The sequence below is a fragment of the Tympanuchus pallidicinctus genome, unplaced genomic scaffold, assembly GCF_026119805.1.
Source record: "Tympanuchus pallidicinctus isolate F22 unplaced genomic scaffold, pur_lepc_1.0 scaffold13, whole genome shotgun sequence".
NCBI classification, from domain to species: domain Eukaryota; kingdom Metazoa; phylum Chordata; class Aves; order Galliformes; family Phasianidae; genus Tympanuchus; species Tympanuchus pallidicinctus.
This window is the reverse complement of record NW_026294648.1, coordinates 4,671,829-4,688,647: the sequence shown is the minus strand read 5'-3', so window position 1 is coordinate 4,688,647 and position 16,819 is coordinate 4,671,829. Positions and strand designations below refer to the sequence as shown.

At 41.5% G+C, this 16,819-nt stretch overlaps 1 long non-coding RNA gene across 1 annotated transcript; it reads left to right on the top strand.

Moving 5' to 3' along the window:
• Positions 1 to 1,142: 1,142 nt before the first annotated feature.
• LOC128076219 (uncharacterized) lies at positions 1,143 to 13,478 on the top strand. Its single transcript, XR_008204281.1, has 4 exons — positions 1,143 to 1,447; positions 3,343 to 3,398; positions 10,158 to 10,377; positions 11,183 to 13,478. It is a non-coding gene; the product is annotated as an uncharacterized LOC128076219 (long non-coding RNA).
• Positions 13,479 to 16,819: the final 3,341 nt, after the last annotated feature.

Below are 16,819 nucleotides of genomic sequence, written 5' to 3'. Positions count from 1 at the left end.
GCTCACAATCTGTTGCACATTAGTGGGACGATGTGTATGTAATTATTATTCTTTTCTTTAGAAAAATTAATGGAGACGAAAAGGAAACCTAAACAAATGTTTCTTTAAAGAGAACCTGACATTTCTCTGTTTGCCAGGAGTTAATTAGCCAAGGGGTTAAAAATCCTTTTATTTAATACTGCAAAAGTGAAGAAAAATATGCAAATAAGTCCCAACAAAGTATAGTATGAAAATGGAAGAAATATCCACCCGCCACCAATTAAGATGATTTTTTTCACAAGAAAATGATGGTTGATTTTACTAATTTTACCCTTGTGGTAATTGTCACTAATCTTCAGCATATTGTATGTGTCTTGCTCTTATGAATCCCATATCCCCTTGTACCATAAATATTTCATAAAATATTCAAAACCAGTCCACAGCCAAGTAATAACAAATGTCAAATGACACATTAGGAAGATTCATAGCGATTTTAAGTATGAATTTTATATAAAAGCCTAACTCATTTATTGTGGTCAGCATTAAGGATTGATTTCAACAAAGAAATGCTCCGCAATTAGTATCAGCACCTTTATTGCCAGCTTGCTATTAAAGCAGAATTAATAGATTAGCCAGAGCTCTTGGTAGAGGACTGCAAACACTGCTCTGCTCAGTTGCGTTGGGATCTTGATCTCCAAAGGCCTCATTCAGGACCGCTTTAGCATACGTGAAGATGTCTGTTGAGTTTTATATCCTTTTACATCTTTAATTAGTTTTCAGTGTCTCCTTTTCCTGCAGCAGTTTTTGCCAGTGATTCCTTCACTAACATCAGCTCAAAACCTTTTTCCCTCCTTCTTTCTCTATAAAAATTTCAGGCTTTGTTGGTTAAAGCACAGTTTCAGACTTCCTTACTTTTATCAGCTAGGAAAACATAAAGCACTAGGAAAAACCAGACTTACTTTTCCCCTTCTGTGTGAGTTTATTGAACTTGGCTGGTGGTAATCAGCCCAAAGTAGGGTGGGTGTCTGCAAGCAGGTGCATGCTCAGGTGGAATGGAGCCCATGTGTATGGCATGATCACTAACAACTCGCCTGAGGAGTGAGGAAACAGCCCATGAAAGTGCTTCTCAGAGGTAGTTGGGCCCTCTGAAATGAGGTGTTGTTTGAGGCCTGGGTTGGGAGCGGGATGAGAAAGCTTGTGGTGTCACCTTGTTGGCTGTGTGCTGTATCTCTCGTGGTTAGGTTCTTTGGGGTGCACTGGCTGCTAGTATGATGACTGAATGAGGGTTAAGTGATAGCTGGAGTAAAGCTAGAAGGTGCTGATTGCATGTGAGGTTTTGTCCCTGTTTTCCTGCTGTGCTTTAGATCAGTACTTGATAGCATTTCTATTGAGGCAGCACTTGATGTAGTTGAGTACAGAGAGATGGGCAGCATGCTGTTGGGTTTTGAAACTGAGCTCTCTGAGCAAGGTAGGTGATAGTTACTCTAGCTGCGTCCCTGAACTGTAAGAGTTTGCCCATGTTATGGAGGGGGTGGTGCACTGCAGGAGGTTCTCGTAACTGATTTGACTTTATTCAGAGGTGTGTATCTACTATAATTTCACTTAAAGAATATTTACTCTCAGTACTAGAAAGAAGCCCTTGATTTACAAACGATGGTTGAAGTTATCTTTGTGGTTATAAATCAGGATGAAAGCAGATAATGAGTTTATGGTAGAGGGAAGTGGAGGTGCTATGTTACTCTGGGTAGGATGGCTTGTCCCCTTAGTGACCTCTCCTTTGCCTCTTTGGTTCTTAATTCTCTGTGTTTAATATTGCACTTATTTATTTCATGATTAAACAAACCCAAAATACTGGGAATGTTAAGAATTTTCTTCTGTGTTTTATGGAAGCTACATACTTATAAGCTTCAGTTGAACTTCTCTCTGGCATTCTGTATGCATTCTGAGCAGCTCCATATCCCTGTAGCTCTGCAGCATGTCATTTTGCTCTTCTTTCTATCCTGAAAATACAGAGCGACTATCTAAACGTGTATAAAGACTTGTACTTAATTGCTTTTACTTCATTATGCATTGTATCCTAGATTCCTCATATAATTAATAATGCATCAAATGGCTTGCTAGAATAATAGAAGATGCTATACTCTGTTACCTATTATAAAAGTAAGACCTTACTATAATTTAAAAAGTAAAATGTCTGTCTCTCATCTTCTACTTGGTTGGGGTGCTCTGCCCTGGGAGTCTGGCAGAGGTGAGCAGGGGCCATTCTAGGTGTGTTAATTCAAGCTGCTGGCATGTGTAGGCTGGGGTCAGGCCAAAACAGGGCCGGCCACCTTCTTCATGTTCTTGTCACAAGTCAGCAGATCTTGCCCAGCAAAATCCTGTCATTGTGGGCAAATTCATTCAGCACTGATCTGGGGAAGGTGGCACAGAGATGCACAGTGCCTGAGTGAGCAGCATCCTTTGTCATTTGCAGCCCAGGGAATTGCCTTGTTGCTTGCTGCGCTTGGAGGGCATCCAGTATTGATGTGAGTTGCTCCAGGAATTAGATAATTGAACAGGTATTAAGAATCTTAAGGCAAATTATTGGGAAGCTGAGCCAAACTGAGTAGGGAAGTGGGGGTGCCTAAAACTTGGAGAAAGCAATGAACTGCAGATAGGCTCAACTTGGCAATTGCCTTTTGTTTTAGGAGCCTGTTACAAGGATCTTGGTGGAATAATGTTTAAGCCAAATATGAAAACAGCTTGGAGACCCTTCTTTACCCTGAACAGGTGAACATTTGCACAAATATATTCCTGTTAGCAAATGTAACAAAATACTCTGGCCTGTAGTTCTGTGTAATTGTTTCTCCAAACACTTACTGCTCAGCAAGTAGGAAAGGACTATGGCCATGATCAGGCATGTGTGGGTCCTGTTTGTGGGCTTTTGCTGTGGAAACCAGTGAACTTAACAAGCACTTCTCCAGCTGACTGTTTTCTGGTGGTCACTGGGAGTCTGTGTGTGCTCTGGGAGGGAACAGAGGTCTGAGGGCACTGTTGTGGCCAACCAGTAAATGGGATGTGAGGGGCTGCTGGATCTGCAGAACAACTGCTGCAGTGCTGCAGCTGTGTCCTCCTGTATCTGTGAGCATGGCCTTTCTGCTTTATGTCTCTTGGCTGGATGCTTGCTGCGCTTGCAGATTCCCATTTTAGGAGTATTTAAATGAACGTATTTTAGCCATTATGGGAATGAATTCAGGAGAAACTACAACTTGGTGTGTGTTAGGTACTTCTCCTTGAAATGGTGGTTTCCTGTTTAATTTGGAGGGGAGGTTGGAGTCTGGCAGCTAAGTGTCACCTTCGTCAAGTGTGCCTTTGTGTTTTCAGGAACAGGTCTGGATCTCGTGGCTGCAGAAAATATCCCTGTAATACTTGCTGGTTTGGTGAGTAACTTCTGCTGATCCTACATTACTTCATGATCTCACATGGGAAATTCTGGAACAGTAAATGATATACTAAGTGCATGTGGATGCCCCATCCCTGGAGGCATTCAGGGCCAGGCTGGATGTGGCTCTGGGCGGTCTGGTCTGGTGGTTGGTGACCCTGTACGTTGCAGGAGGCTGAAACTAGATGATCATTATGGTCCTTTCTCAACCCAGGCTATTCTGTGTTTCTAATATGGTTGTTAAATGTCCCTAGAGGTGTGAGCTGAGGTCACAAAGCTGATTTCTGACACTCTCTCAACTTCAGGTCTCTGCTTTACCTCTCGATGTCATTAGCGATTTCATTTATGGAGCTCTATGTATAGTGATTAATAAAAAATAGCCAGAAATCCCACCCTATTCACAGAGGCAGTGGCTGTGCAGGGTTGGAGGAGGGCAGAGAGATGGGACTCCTTAGTGTTTTTCTCCCCTTCTTCTCACCTGCCCCAGCAAAACCCTCAAATTCATCCTTCTATAGAAATCTGCATTTCCTGGCTATTTCTGGTACCTGCTTCGCACTCCCATTCTCTGCCCTGATGTGATTTCTCTGCTTCTGCTGCTGCTTCTGCTTCTCCTATTGTTGCAGCCTCCTGCAAGGAGAGGAGTGTTCAATGGTCAGTGGAATTTTGAGCAGTTTCTCTTGAGTTGTGTGCCTGGGGTTTCATTGCAGAGGAAAGTATATGGCATGAAGCTATTGCTTTTTCTGTCCTTTCCTTGTCCAGACTTTTACTCTGACATCTCCAAATCAACAGGGTCTGAATCATGGCTTTTGTTACATGAAAAGCAGATGAAGGGTTTGGTCAAAAAAACAGCTCTTGGGAAGAGCTTTGTTCTCTCTGCTTGAGTCCAGCTGGGGTTTCATGTCTTCCCAGCCCCTTTTTGCTCACTTTTCTCCTTACTTGTGCTGTGCAGTGTTGGAGATGAAGAAGGGACTGCTCTTGGGGGCTGGACTGGGAGTGGGATCATGGCTGATTTTTGAGTAACTGAGTGCTTGTGTCCTCACAAAGCATGCTACCTGCAAATAGCCCCAAATCACCGATGGAAGGAATGAGGGATGTTATTTTTAAACCTCTGAACCTTGAACCCTCGGCTGAACCTAACGATGCTGCAGCAATTAGCACGTATTCAGCAACTCTGAACATCAGTCACACTGAAGTGATAAGCAGCACAAACTTTTTTATAGTCAGTCCTGTGGCTCTTTTGTTTAATCATGAGCTGATAACAATTAGCCATTTCAATCTACTGCTTAATTTAAACACTAGACTAATTTCCAATCTGAGGCACTATTCAGAATCAACATTATAATTAATTCTATGGATACTTCTTTGGGGGATAAAGTATCTAAAGGTATAGCAGGCTTCATCTAGGGATTAATGTTATTGCTGGCGAATGTCAGGTGTATGGACGATGTTACAGCCTACTTGCTTTCTTCAGATGTGTGAGTTATTGATTGCTTCATCGATGGCTGGTTCCTAGCTGTGTTTCATTATGCTGTGCAGCAGAGGGTTGTTTGTGTTTTGTTGGGTACGTTTGACCTGTGATTGCCCTATGATAAGTAGTGGAGAAAGCAGGCTTTTTTTTTTTTTCCTTCTACTGTTGCTACTTTTTAAGTCTAGTCAATATGCATATGCTGCTCTGGTATGACCCTGTTAACCTGCATTGGATTAAAGACTGGATAATTTAAAAAGCTTTTATATTTAATTACATTTAATAAGCAAAAGAATTCAGAAGAAAGCACATTGTCCCCCATCAGTAATGGGTCTGGTGCTGAGGCTGACCCTCAGTCTGGCTCACCTGGCCACACAACACCAGTGTTACCCCTTACTGATTTATGTAGTGTGTGTGGGGTCGGCCCCCTCAGTGTGAAGCAGTGCAATAGGATGTGCACGGCCTCCTGGTGCAGAGAGGGGAAGCTGTATGTCTGCTGCCTTTGTACTGGGACTCTCCAGCAGCTTTAAACGTCTCTGAACCCCCAGGCAGTTTTTGGGAGTGCAAATCTGCTTATGAATGAGAAAAACTTTAGTGGGACCTAATCATTTATCCCCCACACTGCATTTTCTTTTGAACAGCTCTGATAATTCTTGCAGCAAGACTTAAATTGGTTGTCTCCTTCACTTCAATAAATTAAAACTACTGCCAGTGTGGCAGTCAGTGCTTTGAGTGATGTGGCTTTACGTGACTTCCCACCTAAGCTGTGCTGCAGTGCCAGCGGAGCAGCTTCCAGATAATTTCTCTTTGCTGCACTGCAGCCTGAAGTGATGCTGTACACCATGGAGAAGGAAATTCATCAATATAAGTAGGCAGCACCTCCAGAAAAGACAGTACTCTTACCTTGAGAACTTTTAATCATTTATCTCCCGTGTTCAAACTTACTATCACGATTGTCCCAGTTTCACCGTAACCTCAATGGTTCTTGAGTAAATGTTGAAATAAGGGCAGCTTTGATGTTTGAAAACTAACAGAAGGTGGGCAGTGCTGCTGACTCTGGAGAATGTTTGAGGTCCCTCCCGTGTGGCTGCGCTGAGTGGCTGTGGGCAGGGAGCAGCGGGTGATGTGGGAGCCTGGAAACAGCAAGAGTTTAATTATCCCCTCGGGTTACAACTTAGCAGAATAGCTGCTGATGTTAATGGGAACAATGCACAGAGGAGGAGGTGTGCTTGTGAGCTTGTTCTCTCCCTTCTCATCTTTTCAGTGGTGAGTTCTTTTCAATGCTTTTCCATGTGGCAATAATAGAGAGGATGGCAGGATGTAATCGAAGTCCATTGCCCCATGCAGCAGAGTCTGAGGGACTGAGGATAGTTTGGGTGAGCATGTGCAGGGCTGGGGAACAAGTCTGACAGCAGTATGTTGAACAGGCTGTGGCTTCAAACCTTCCCCAGACAGCTCTCCTGCTGGGAGAGGGTACAGCCTGGGCATGTTCTGGGGGAAACATTGGCATATTATTCCTCCCGAGGCCTATACCTCTCAGGTACTGTGGATGCTATTGCTTTCATCAACCAACTGGAAGGAGGTTGTGGTGAGACAGGGGCCAGCATCTTCTTCCAGGTGACAGTGATGGGTTGAGGGAACGGCCTCAAGTTACACTAGGAAGGTTCAGGTATTAGGAAACATTCCAGAGTGGTGTTGCACTGGCACTTGCTGCCCAGGATGTGGTGTGGTCACCATTCCTGGAGGTGTTCAAGAAACATGGAGATGTGGCACCAAGGATCGTGGTTTAGTGGGCAGCGTTGATGGATGATTGGACTAGATGATCTTAGCTCTTTTCCAAACTTAATTATTTTATGATTCTGTGATTGCCTCCAGCTCATTAATTCTCAGCATGTTGAACAGATTCTGCATTTGAATTTTTACTGTCTGGTTTGTTTATCTTAAGAGAATCCTCCAGATTGCCTACTACAATACATAAAATACTACTTATTCTTACACTTTTCCTTCTGATGTTGGAATGATTGCATGTAAAAACTACTGCTTAAGGAACAGAGAAGGCTTTTCTGGAAGCAAGCTAGAGTATGTCCAGATGGAGCTGAAAAAGGCCTCTTGACTGGCAACAGTGAAGCAGTTGAAGATTCCCAAAGAATTATTTCTCCACTTGTTAGTGGAATGTTAATTCCTGTAATGCCATGTGCAGTAGAGCTCATGTTGAACTACAGATCTGAGATAAATCTGTTTTTTCTGCTTTTGAATTGCTCCCGCCAATTTGCAGAGAGAAATGTTCTCTTCCTTCTCTTGTATCCTGAAACACAGCATTTATTCTGATACAAAAAATCATTTCACTACTTCTAGAGCGCTTGGTCTTCTCCTGGGGAAATAATGATCTTTTGCTGATTCTGTCTTGCTTCATAGGGGTCAGGACTTAAAAGCAGTGTAGCAGTGGATGCTGTAGGCTGAGCCCCTTGTGCCTGTTGCATCTGTCCCCAGTTCTCAGCTGGAACTGCACAGCCTGAGAACTGTAGGGACTTAACTTTTCAGCAATCCACTGCTCACAGCTTGCCCGTCTTATTAGAATGACTCACCAGTTTAGCTGGTTTTGAAGTTCACTTTTAATCTCCTAGGTGCTTGGGTTTCAATCCATAATGTGAAGCACCCTAATTGGTTTCAGTTTTGTTGTATTATTTTTCTTTGGTTACTTTATTCCCACAACTGGGCACTTAATGTCTCCTTGGAGATGGCTGTGGTTGTTTTCTGCGACCTGTTGTGGGCTGTCTTTGTAATTTGTCTTACCTTCAGAAGGAAAAATACCTAATTGCTAAGAGGATAACCAATGTATAAATCACTAAATGAAATCAATGAGAACATCTAATAAAATCAAAAAACTCATTAGAGTTTTGAAGATGAAGTGAGGCTCCATGCAGTCTTGCAAGGAGATTAACAGGAGATGGGCTCCAATTTACGGTCTTTATCAGTCCTTTGAAGAGAAGTCACCTAGAGGAGCTAGGGATTTGCTTCTGAGAAGTGTCTAATATGAAATTCTTTCTTCTGTTTTAAACACAGCTGTGTATGTTGTGAGGTAACTCATTTAGGTACAGCAGAGCTTCAGCCTGGCAGGAAGCTCCAGCAGATGTACATAGAGCACTTTCTTGAACTGAAAGTTGCAGAAGTTGACCTTATAAAGTAGTTTAATGAGCCCATCTGCCACCCGACTCTTGCAGTATTGAAGTTCTGCTTCTATTTCTATTCTGTTGGGTATTCCACTCACTTGTGTAATAAATATATCTGCCTGTGTTGGGGGAAAAAAAAGCAAATTTACAAAGCAAATCCAAAGCATCCTCCTATTAGGTTTATGCAGTCTACATACTGGAATGCAACTGAGTTATATTGACTTATAAACTTACCACGGATCATTTTTAGGTATTTAGTTCCCTCTGTAGTCATCTTTAACTATCTGAACATAATCCTTAGACCCTCACAGAAATACCAACAGAAAAGATCACTTTATTGCATTTCAAAGGAAAAATAAATCACTTGCTTGTCTTGCTGTGAGGGGTTGTATTTTTGTCCTGTTTTCTTTAATCTGACATGCCTGGTCTCAAATTCAGGTCTTAATTTTGGAGCTTCTCTCCTGTATTTACTCTTAAACTCAAAGGGTCTATCTGTGTAAGAACATAATCTCACTTAGTAGGCTTTATGTATTTTGGTTTCATGTTTTGAATGCACTCAATCTAATTATTTCTTTTCCATAGCATAGGCGAATAGAAGTAATATCACTGGTACCACATAGGTATAAAACTAGGGAAGGGGAAGAAATTGAATCAAACTCTTCTTCTGGGGGGTAATGCTCTGCACCTTTCCTTACTCTATATTTTTGATTAGTGTATTCACAGTCATCTCATGTTTCTGTGCAGATTGAGTTGGATATCAGCCAAGCTCTAACTAAACTGCTTTGGGAAAATATAAAGTGAGTGTAGGCATTCATTAAGGAAGAACAGCCTTTCCTTGGGGAGAGATAGACCTGGAATGCAGTGTTAAATGTCTGACCTGAATAGGTGAGAATGTCGAGTCTACTCCATGCTCACCTCAAGTCAAAAGTTTAATGCAAGGTGATGCAATCTATGGATTTTTTTAATTGGATCACTACTGCATGTAGCTGTCATCATGCACATGAGCAGTATATTTTTTGACTTGACACCATCCATAAAGGAGCTCTGTGGAGGAAGTGAATGTTGTCCATGCCCAGGTAGAGGCAGTGGCCTCTGTGATAAGGGTGCAACCCCACAGCACTGATCAACTCAGAGCTGGGGGAGAACAGCTGCAGAGACACTCACAAAGTTGCCCAAGGAGGCTTAGGGCTGTTGACATGCAGGCCATGAGGATGTGTGGCAGTAACAGGCTGCGAGGATGGCCTCCTAATCAGCTGTGGGGTTGAGAGCTGGGACCTGTTCTACTTTGGTAGCAACAGACAGCTAATGTATGGGACTGGAGTATCTATGCTTACAACAAATAGCTGTGGCAATTTGCAAGTACAATAAATGGAGAGATAAGTAATCAAAATGAATATATGATACAGTAGCCCGATCTGAGAGAGCTTAAATACTGTAAGCTGTTTTTTTTTCTTTCTGCAGTATAGATCAACATCCCAGCAGCATGTATCCTGATTTAGATGTAAACTGTGGATTATCAAATTCAATGTGCATCTGTCTCTTGCAACAAATGTTGCTTTCTGCTGTATTTTTTCCTCAATTAGAGAGACAGTTATGTCCTGTCTAAACACTCTTCCTTCTGTAAGGCTTCCCAAATCTCCTCAGTAACCCAGTGTGAAGGTAGGTGCAGGTCATCTAGACCAGTAGATACTGATGCAATATATAGGGAAGATGCCACCATTTGAACAGCCTTAGTTTTTGGCAAAGTATGTAGCAAGAAGCAGAGTACCGTTGCCCTGAATATCCTTCCTTTTTTAGGATTAATTCCAAACAAGGAGAAATCTGAAAGCCCCAGCACACCGACTGCCTTTCTGTACATACATCTTGCGTGTGTTTTAGGCTTCTCATGTCCAGTGCTGGTGCACCTCCTGACCTGATGGTGCTTCATAAATGCCACCACTTAACCTTCTGTCAACTTGTCTTGGCTACAGAACCGTAAATCTTAGGCTCTGCTTGGGGCAGTGTTGATACTTCTCATTTTCTTGCTTTAAGCCAAATGGTGCTCTTTTCTTCCCACAAAACATTGCTGTAGTCAACAGTGTAATGCTTGCTTTTTCTAACACTTATCTGAAATTCTCTGCAGGCGAAAGAGAAGAGGGGGTGCTGTGACTCACAGCTGAATGCATGCTGCTGCTTTGGAGCAGCAATGGCTCAGCTCCAAAGCACAATAAAACTGAAGGCCAGAAAAGGACAGGCAGATCATATACTTGCTTAAGCATATCTCACATCACTTGAAGACAAAGGCAGAAGTATTGCTTACCCTTCTGACCTCAGATGAACATTTTTATGTTGAAGAGATAAAGGTGAGAACGCTTTTCACCCTGCCCACTTATCTTGAATATAGCTTACGAGTATCCCACAGCTTTTACAGTAAAAAGATGATACTGAATACTAGGCAACTTGAAGTAGGTTATTTAGACATGAATGGCATACCCAGTTCAGACGGTTTCAACACCTTTAATGGTACTGTGCTTCAGACCCCACAGGATCTGTTAAAGAGCAGCATTGCAGTACTGAGAAACGTGGTCAATATTTTTGAGACTTCCAGAAACTACTGGAAATTTTTGAAGCACAACTTCAAATATTCTGCAGAGGAGAATCTCTGTACAACACATAAAACATTTCTTTAAATGTCACTAGTTTGATTTCTTTATTCAAAACAGAATATCAGATAATCATTAGGAGTAGTAATGAGTTATTTGCAGGAAAACTTGAGACAATCTGCAGGAGGAGGTGTGCTGGCTGGTTGGCAACCTCTGGGCAGCAACACCAGTGTCTGCTGCATAGACAGCCCAAGTTGCTGCGTGACAGCCCCAGATGCTGTGGAAGGTTTGAGGAACTGCTGTCACTGACACTAAGCCTTAAAAAATCTCTAGCATCCCTTATGATGCTCCAATAAATGTATTTCATTTTAGTCTACGGCAGGCTGCCTACCTTTAAAATAGACTCTACGCTGATAGCAGTGTTTGGAACAGTTTAAGTGACTGAAGCAGAACAGATTGCTAGCTGTTTCAAAAATTTTCTGATTTTTTTTTTTTTTTTCCAGTTTTACCTACCTGAGATAAAAGTTTTTCCAATATCAAACTTTTTTTTTTTTTGGTGATATAGGATGGTTTTTGAACCTGTACGTGTGATGCTGACTCCACAAACATTTTCTTAGCTCAAGCAGTGAAGAAATAGCTCCAGTGCTTTCTCCAGGAAAAGAATTCTTCTCTAATATCAAGTATTTGTGAAAGATGAGTGAATACTCCTGACAGATGTCACCAGGGAAAATGAGCCTGTAGATACTAATGAGCTGGATGACGTTGTTCTGAGAGCAAGCTCAGCTCAGTCCCAGGCCAGACAGGCAGCAAGGCCTGGGAAAGACATAAATACCAACCAACAAACTGAAGGTTGTGTGTAATGGTGTTCCTCAAAGTTCCACTTGTTTATGGAGACTTTGTCATCTTGTTGTCTGAAAATCCCAGGCACTTTGTTTTCCAACTCAGTACTGCTGCTCTGAAATGTGTAAGCAGTGATTTCTTCTCTCTCTTTTATTCCAGATCAGTTTTAAGTGTTTCTGTTGTCTGTGCGAAAGGAGACTTATAATATCATTTAGAAGTGTCAATTGTTCTGTCATCTTGCTTTTACCAGAGGAGTCTCTTTGAGCTGTTATTTGTCCTTTAGAAAAGATGTTCCATCTTCTCAAGATGTATTTCATATTATGAGGGAAATTTGATGTTAGCTAAATAATAGACATCACAGTGCATCTTGAATACTAGTAACAGGTGAAATGTAAATTGTGTGATTAGCATGCAGCTATAGATGCAGCAAAGAAGCAAACGGCTATACTTTGATTGCTCTAATTGCGTGCAAGTTTAATCGTATATTTGATGCCCCTGAACAATAGCAATGAATAACTGTCATGCTTTTTTCAAGTGGACTCTCTAGTTGACGAAGTTTTTGTATTATAGCCTTTGTGTTGAAGGGAAATCAATATCTGAAGAGGAAGTGCTGAGTATATTCTGTTAAGTCTGTCCTCAGCTTTGATCTAAGAAGATCCCCAAGTATTAGAAAAGCCTACTAGTAGAAATAAGGCTTATTCTCTATAATTAAGGCTTTCAATTACCTTGTCTTAGTAGGTAAAATAGAATTATTTTTTCCTCCAACATGGGACTCTGAACTTCCTGTAATTATTTAATAGTAGGAATTGGTCTCCAGCAGTAGATCAGGAAATATCCTGGGACACCTAGTTAGTCCTTAAGCAATGGGTAGCTCGTGAGGGGGAAATAACATGCTGATTTGCAGTTATAATTGGAGAAAATTGCTCAAGAGGATTCTGAGAGTACAGAAAATAGGCCAATTAGTAACCCGGCTCTGATCCTCCTATGATTCATGATTGCTTCCATTTAATTTTGCTGTCACTTATGAAGCAAGGTTAAGAATAGATAAGCTAAGAGATGGCTCAAAGAAGCTAACTTCTGCTTGACTTTGGGTGGTGGGGTAGGAGAATGCAGGATTTTTTCCCCCCTCTATGGCTGTATGACTTGAGTATTAAAATTTCTTAATGTTGCACTTCACACTTATTCGTTATAGTGGAATAAATTATGATTAAACTCTTCACATACACATGATTTTTCCAAAGATAAAATGTAGCCCAGCAGTAAGTTAGTCACACTTTAACACTGTTATCTAAGGGCATTCCACCATAATCAATGTTAAACTAAAGGAACTTAAAGAGAAATAAAGAGCTCGAACTGCAGCCACAGGGAATATCCTGCAGCTCAGCCTTGAGCAGCAGTCAGCTGTAATGTGGAGGCTTCAAAACATCAGGGAAGGCATCCAAAGGGCAGCACAGGGAGGCTGCTCCCTGTGAGTGTAGGACTGTGCCTCCCAAGTGGTTCTGTCCCATTGCCCCTTCAGTGCTGGGATTAATTTGGACACAGGTGTAGCTCCTCATCAGCTCTTCTGTTCACCAGCTCCTTTCTCCATAGCTCGTTCTGCTGCAGGTCGCTGCGTGTGGGAGCAGAACCCTGAGGAAGCACAGGCCAAGCGCTGCAGGTTTCCATCTCTGGTATGTGCAGAGGCCCAGCCAAATGGTGACCAAGTGCCTGTGTCTGGCCTTGCATGCAGCCCCTGTTTGCCAGGCATTGCTCTGACCTGCATCTGCCTGGGGCCTGTCCTAGAGATCACCTGTTCTGGAACTGTGTATCATTCATGGCTTGATGGATGTGCTGTCGTTCTTAAGTGCACAACAGCTGGATCTGTTGCCATCCCATTTATTTCATGAATTTTATCACAAATTGGGTATCTCTTAAAGTGAATAATGAATTGCCCTATTAGTGTTTACTTTAGATAGATCAGCGTTGTCACAATAATGGTTATGTTACAAGAACTGAATGCATTAGAACACCAAACCAGCCTGTTCTTTTACTTTAGAAATCCACATTGCTTGCTAAATACAGAATCACAGAATCACAGAATTGTAGGGGTTGGAAGGGACCTCCAGAGATCATGGAGTCCAACCCCTGCCAAAGCAGGTTCCCTACAGCAGGTCGCATAGGTCGGCATCCAGGCAGGTCTTGAACATCTCCAGAGAAGGAGACTCCACCACCTCCCTGGGCAGCCTGTTCCAGTGGTACTCAGAAGTCTTGGCAGCGTGCTCCTCCCACAAATACTGGCCATGAATATAGACAGGGAAACAGGGTGATCGTGAGTTATACTCAGCAACTGTGGCTGCAATGCATGGCTAACAGTTGAGGAAATGTGCTTTCAAACAACTACGAAGCAGAGTGTCTGTTTGCTTTCCCTAGACACAGAACACAGTCCCCTGGAGGGGCTTGGGCTCAGCTGTTGGCTGTGTGGGACAGACAGGAGATCCTGTCTCAGGAGTGGCCTGGCAGGTGAAATTCTTCCATAGCAACACAGATCACTTGCATGCACAGTTCTTACATTTCAAGAGCGCTTTTGAGTTTTATTGCGTCAGTTTAAAGAAGGAGGAGTAATGTGTACTTTTTTGGTGAGAAAACAGTTTCTTGTTTTTCAAGCATGTGTGTTTTAGCTACTAACGTACCATGGGAAAGGCTTTAATTCAGACTGAGCTAAAGCTTTCCATATCCACGCCTCAAGTGCCATTTTCCGAGGCTCTCGTGGGAGCAGTGTCCTCTCTTCATAGGGAGCACAGGTTGTGAGTGGGCAAGTGCAAAGACTGCAATGTGTGCTTGTAACAAGCAGGAATAAAAGCAGAAAGTACTGCTTGGAGCATTAAGAGTTGAAAACATTTTGATTTGACAGCGTAACTTTTTGTAACAAGTACTGTTTGCTACTTATAGCTGATTTGATTTCATTGACTTTTTCTATATACTATATAATAAAAATTAAGGAGTAGAACAAAAACAACTTGCAGTTTGGAGCAAGTTAATAGTGTTTCATTAACAAACTGTAAATAGTAACAGCATAAGCTAGATGTGAAACTGCTTTCACAGGCCATAAATGCTTAATGTTTATTACCAATAAAAGTCAAAGGAGCATTTAGCAAAGCAGTTTACCAAACAAACATTAAATACTTTAATGCATTAGATTCAGTGGACAGAATCAGGTTATTTAATTAACAATGAGTAATCTGTAAGGGCTTTATTCACCACAAATGATCTACAGTTTCACACATTAAAAGGGCTCATGGAAGCTGTCCAGTGATGGAAGAAAACTTGGAGGTGCCAGGTGCAAAAATCCCCTATTGGCTTCCTGTCTTGGTACTGTTGGTTGGTACCGTATGGCCTTACCCTGTGCTAGTCTAGACTTCAGGTATTTCTGATGGTGCAAGTATTCTGGAAGAAGAATTGTGAAAGTCTTTTAGACACAATCTCAATCTCAGTTATGTTCTCAGTCACGATCTTATGCATGACATTTAGTTAATCTTTCCAAAAAGATGCAACAAATGCCATGCAACAAATGGCTAATGAGAATAATTCTGTATTTAAGATGTTAATCTCAGTGGTAAAGTCTTCCTAATTAGAAACAGTGACTTCCAAAACAAGCATTTGGGATGAAACCAGTGCTCTGGAAGCAGAGCTGACGGTCTCTTTGGCCTTGCTGACTTTGTTTGAATTTCAGTAAATGAAGAAAACTGTAGAAAATGAATACTTCTGTACGGTGATCCTGTGACATAGGACAAAACTGTGCTGAGCTTTTCATATATTTTAGTAAAGGAAGTTAGGCATTAGTGCCTGATCTAGCGTAGGCAAAGAGCTTTTAACCATTAATCTCAACGCAATTCTCCTGTTGAGACATGAGAGTCCTGTCTTGAGAAAGATTCGTCTTCTCCTCAATTCCGTGGTCAGAAAGATTGAGTTTTAATCAAAACGGATCACCAGAAACATTTCAAAGAGGAATGTTCTTGCAGAATCTCAAACACCTTCCTTTTATCGTGATGAATTCTTTGGTAATGCTGCCTTCTCTTCATGATGGAAATGGTGTGTCTGCCTGATACGGACAGCTGACGCACGTGGTCAGCACATGCTGGATCGGATGAATCCCTCTAAATTTGTGGATTCGGATGCAAAGCTGCTCTGATTTCAGAGCTGTTCTGGTTTCTTCTCAGTGTTTCTTGAGAAGGTAACCTAATTCAGATAAGCATTTTAGCATTTTGGAAGGTTGGAAATGTGGCCATTTTAGCCACCTGTCTTGAGTGCATTCAAATCAAACCAAGTACGTGTACGTAAAACAGCTGTAGTGGAAGTTACCTGTGAAACTTCAATATGTCACCTGTTGTGAAGTTACAACTATGGCAGAAATTAAACGAATCTTTCTAAAGAGGAAGATAAGTATTGTTCAGTGTGAACTTCATAACTTCAGTGTTTGAAGCCTTATTCAGTCTTCCATTTGATAGCAGTTTATGATTATTATAATCATGTGGCTAATGTTCTGTAATTCAATTACTGCACTGTTGTGAACATTAACAATTATGTAGCAGAACTGAAACGCAGTGGGACAAACTGGCAGTATTCATATTTCAGTTAGTTACAGCCTATTGCATAATTACTGCAGATAAGTTACTGTTTTATCCATAGCAACATAAGGAATGAATTACAACAATAATTATGTAGTTAATACTGTCTCTTAAAATGAATAAAACGTGGAAAATGTTTTTTTTACCAAAATTATTATTATTTTTTTTTGGTAAGCCAGTTTAAGACCTTGCATACTGCTTTGGTGACTGGTGCCCATCACTTTTGACTTGCAATGAAAACTGCACTGATTTGAAGAATGTTGCCCGATGCTTCATGTGTGTACTGTGATTATTATTGGTGTTGTTCAACAAGTTACCACCTTCAAAAGTGCCCACTTCTTTCATCCTTCAAATGTTTGTATTTCACTCAATGTCAGAGTAAATTGCATGATTGATGTTCTAGTCCATTTATCAAGGAACTCATGCATTCCCTTTTAAAAATCAATATTTAGGAATAAAATAGCCTTGCAATAATTTATCAGTGTAAGAAAAATGTTGTCTAATGTTTTACTTGGGTAACTAACTTTTGAAGATTAAATAAATGGCAAACCTCATGTCAGGCTTGGCTACCTCAGCAGTCCTTGCATTGGCTCTGTTCATGCAAGAAACAGGGCAGAAGTGGAACTATTATCTATGGGTGAGCAGTGTGCAAAAAACCTGTCATTTGTTCCAAAAACACTATAGTGATTTTACTGGAGAGACCACAAAAGTAGCTGCTTCACTTGGTTCTCCAACCTGCATTGATTTGAATCTAAAAG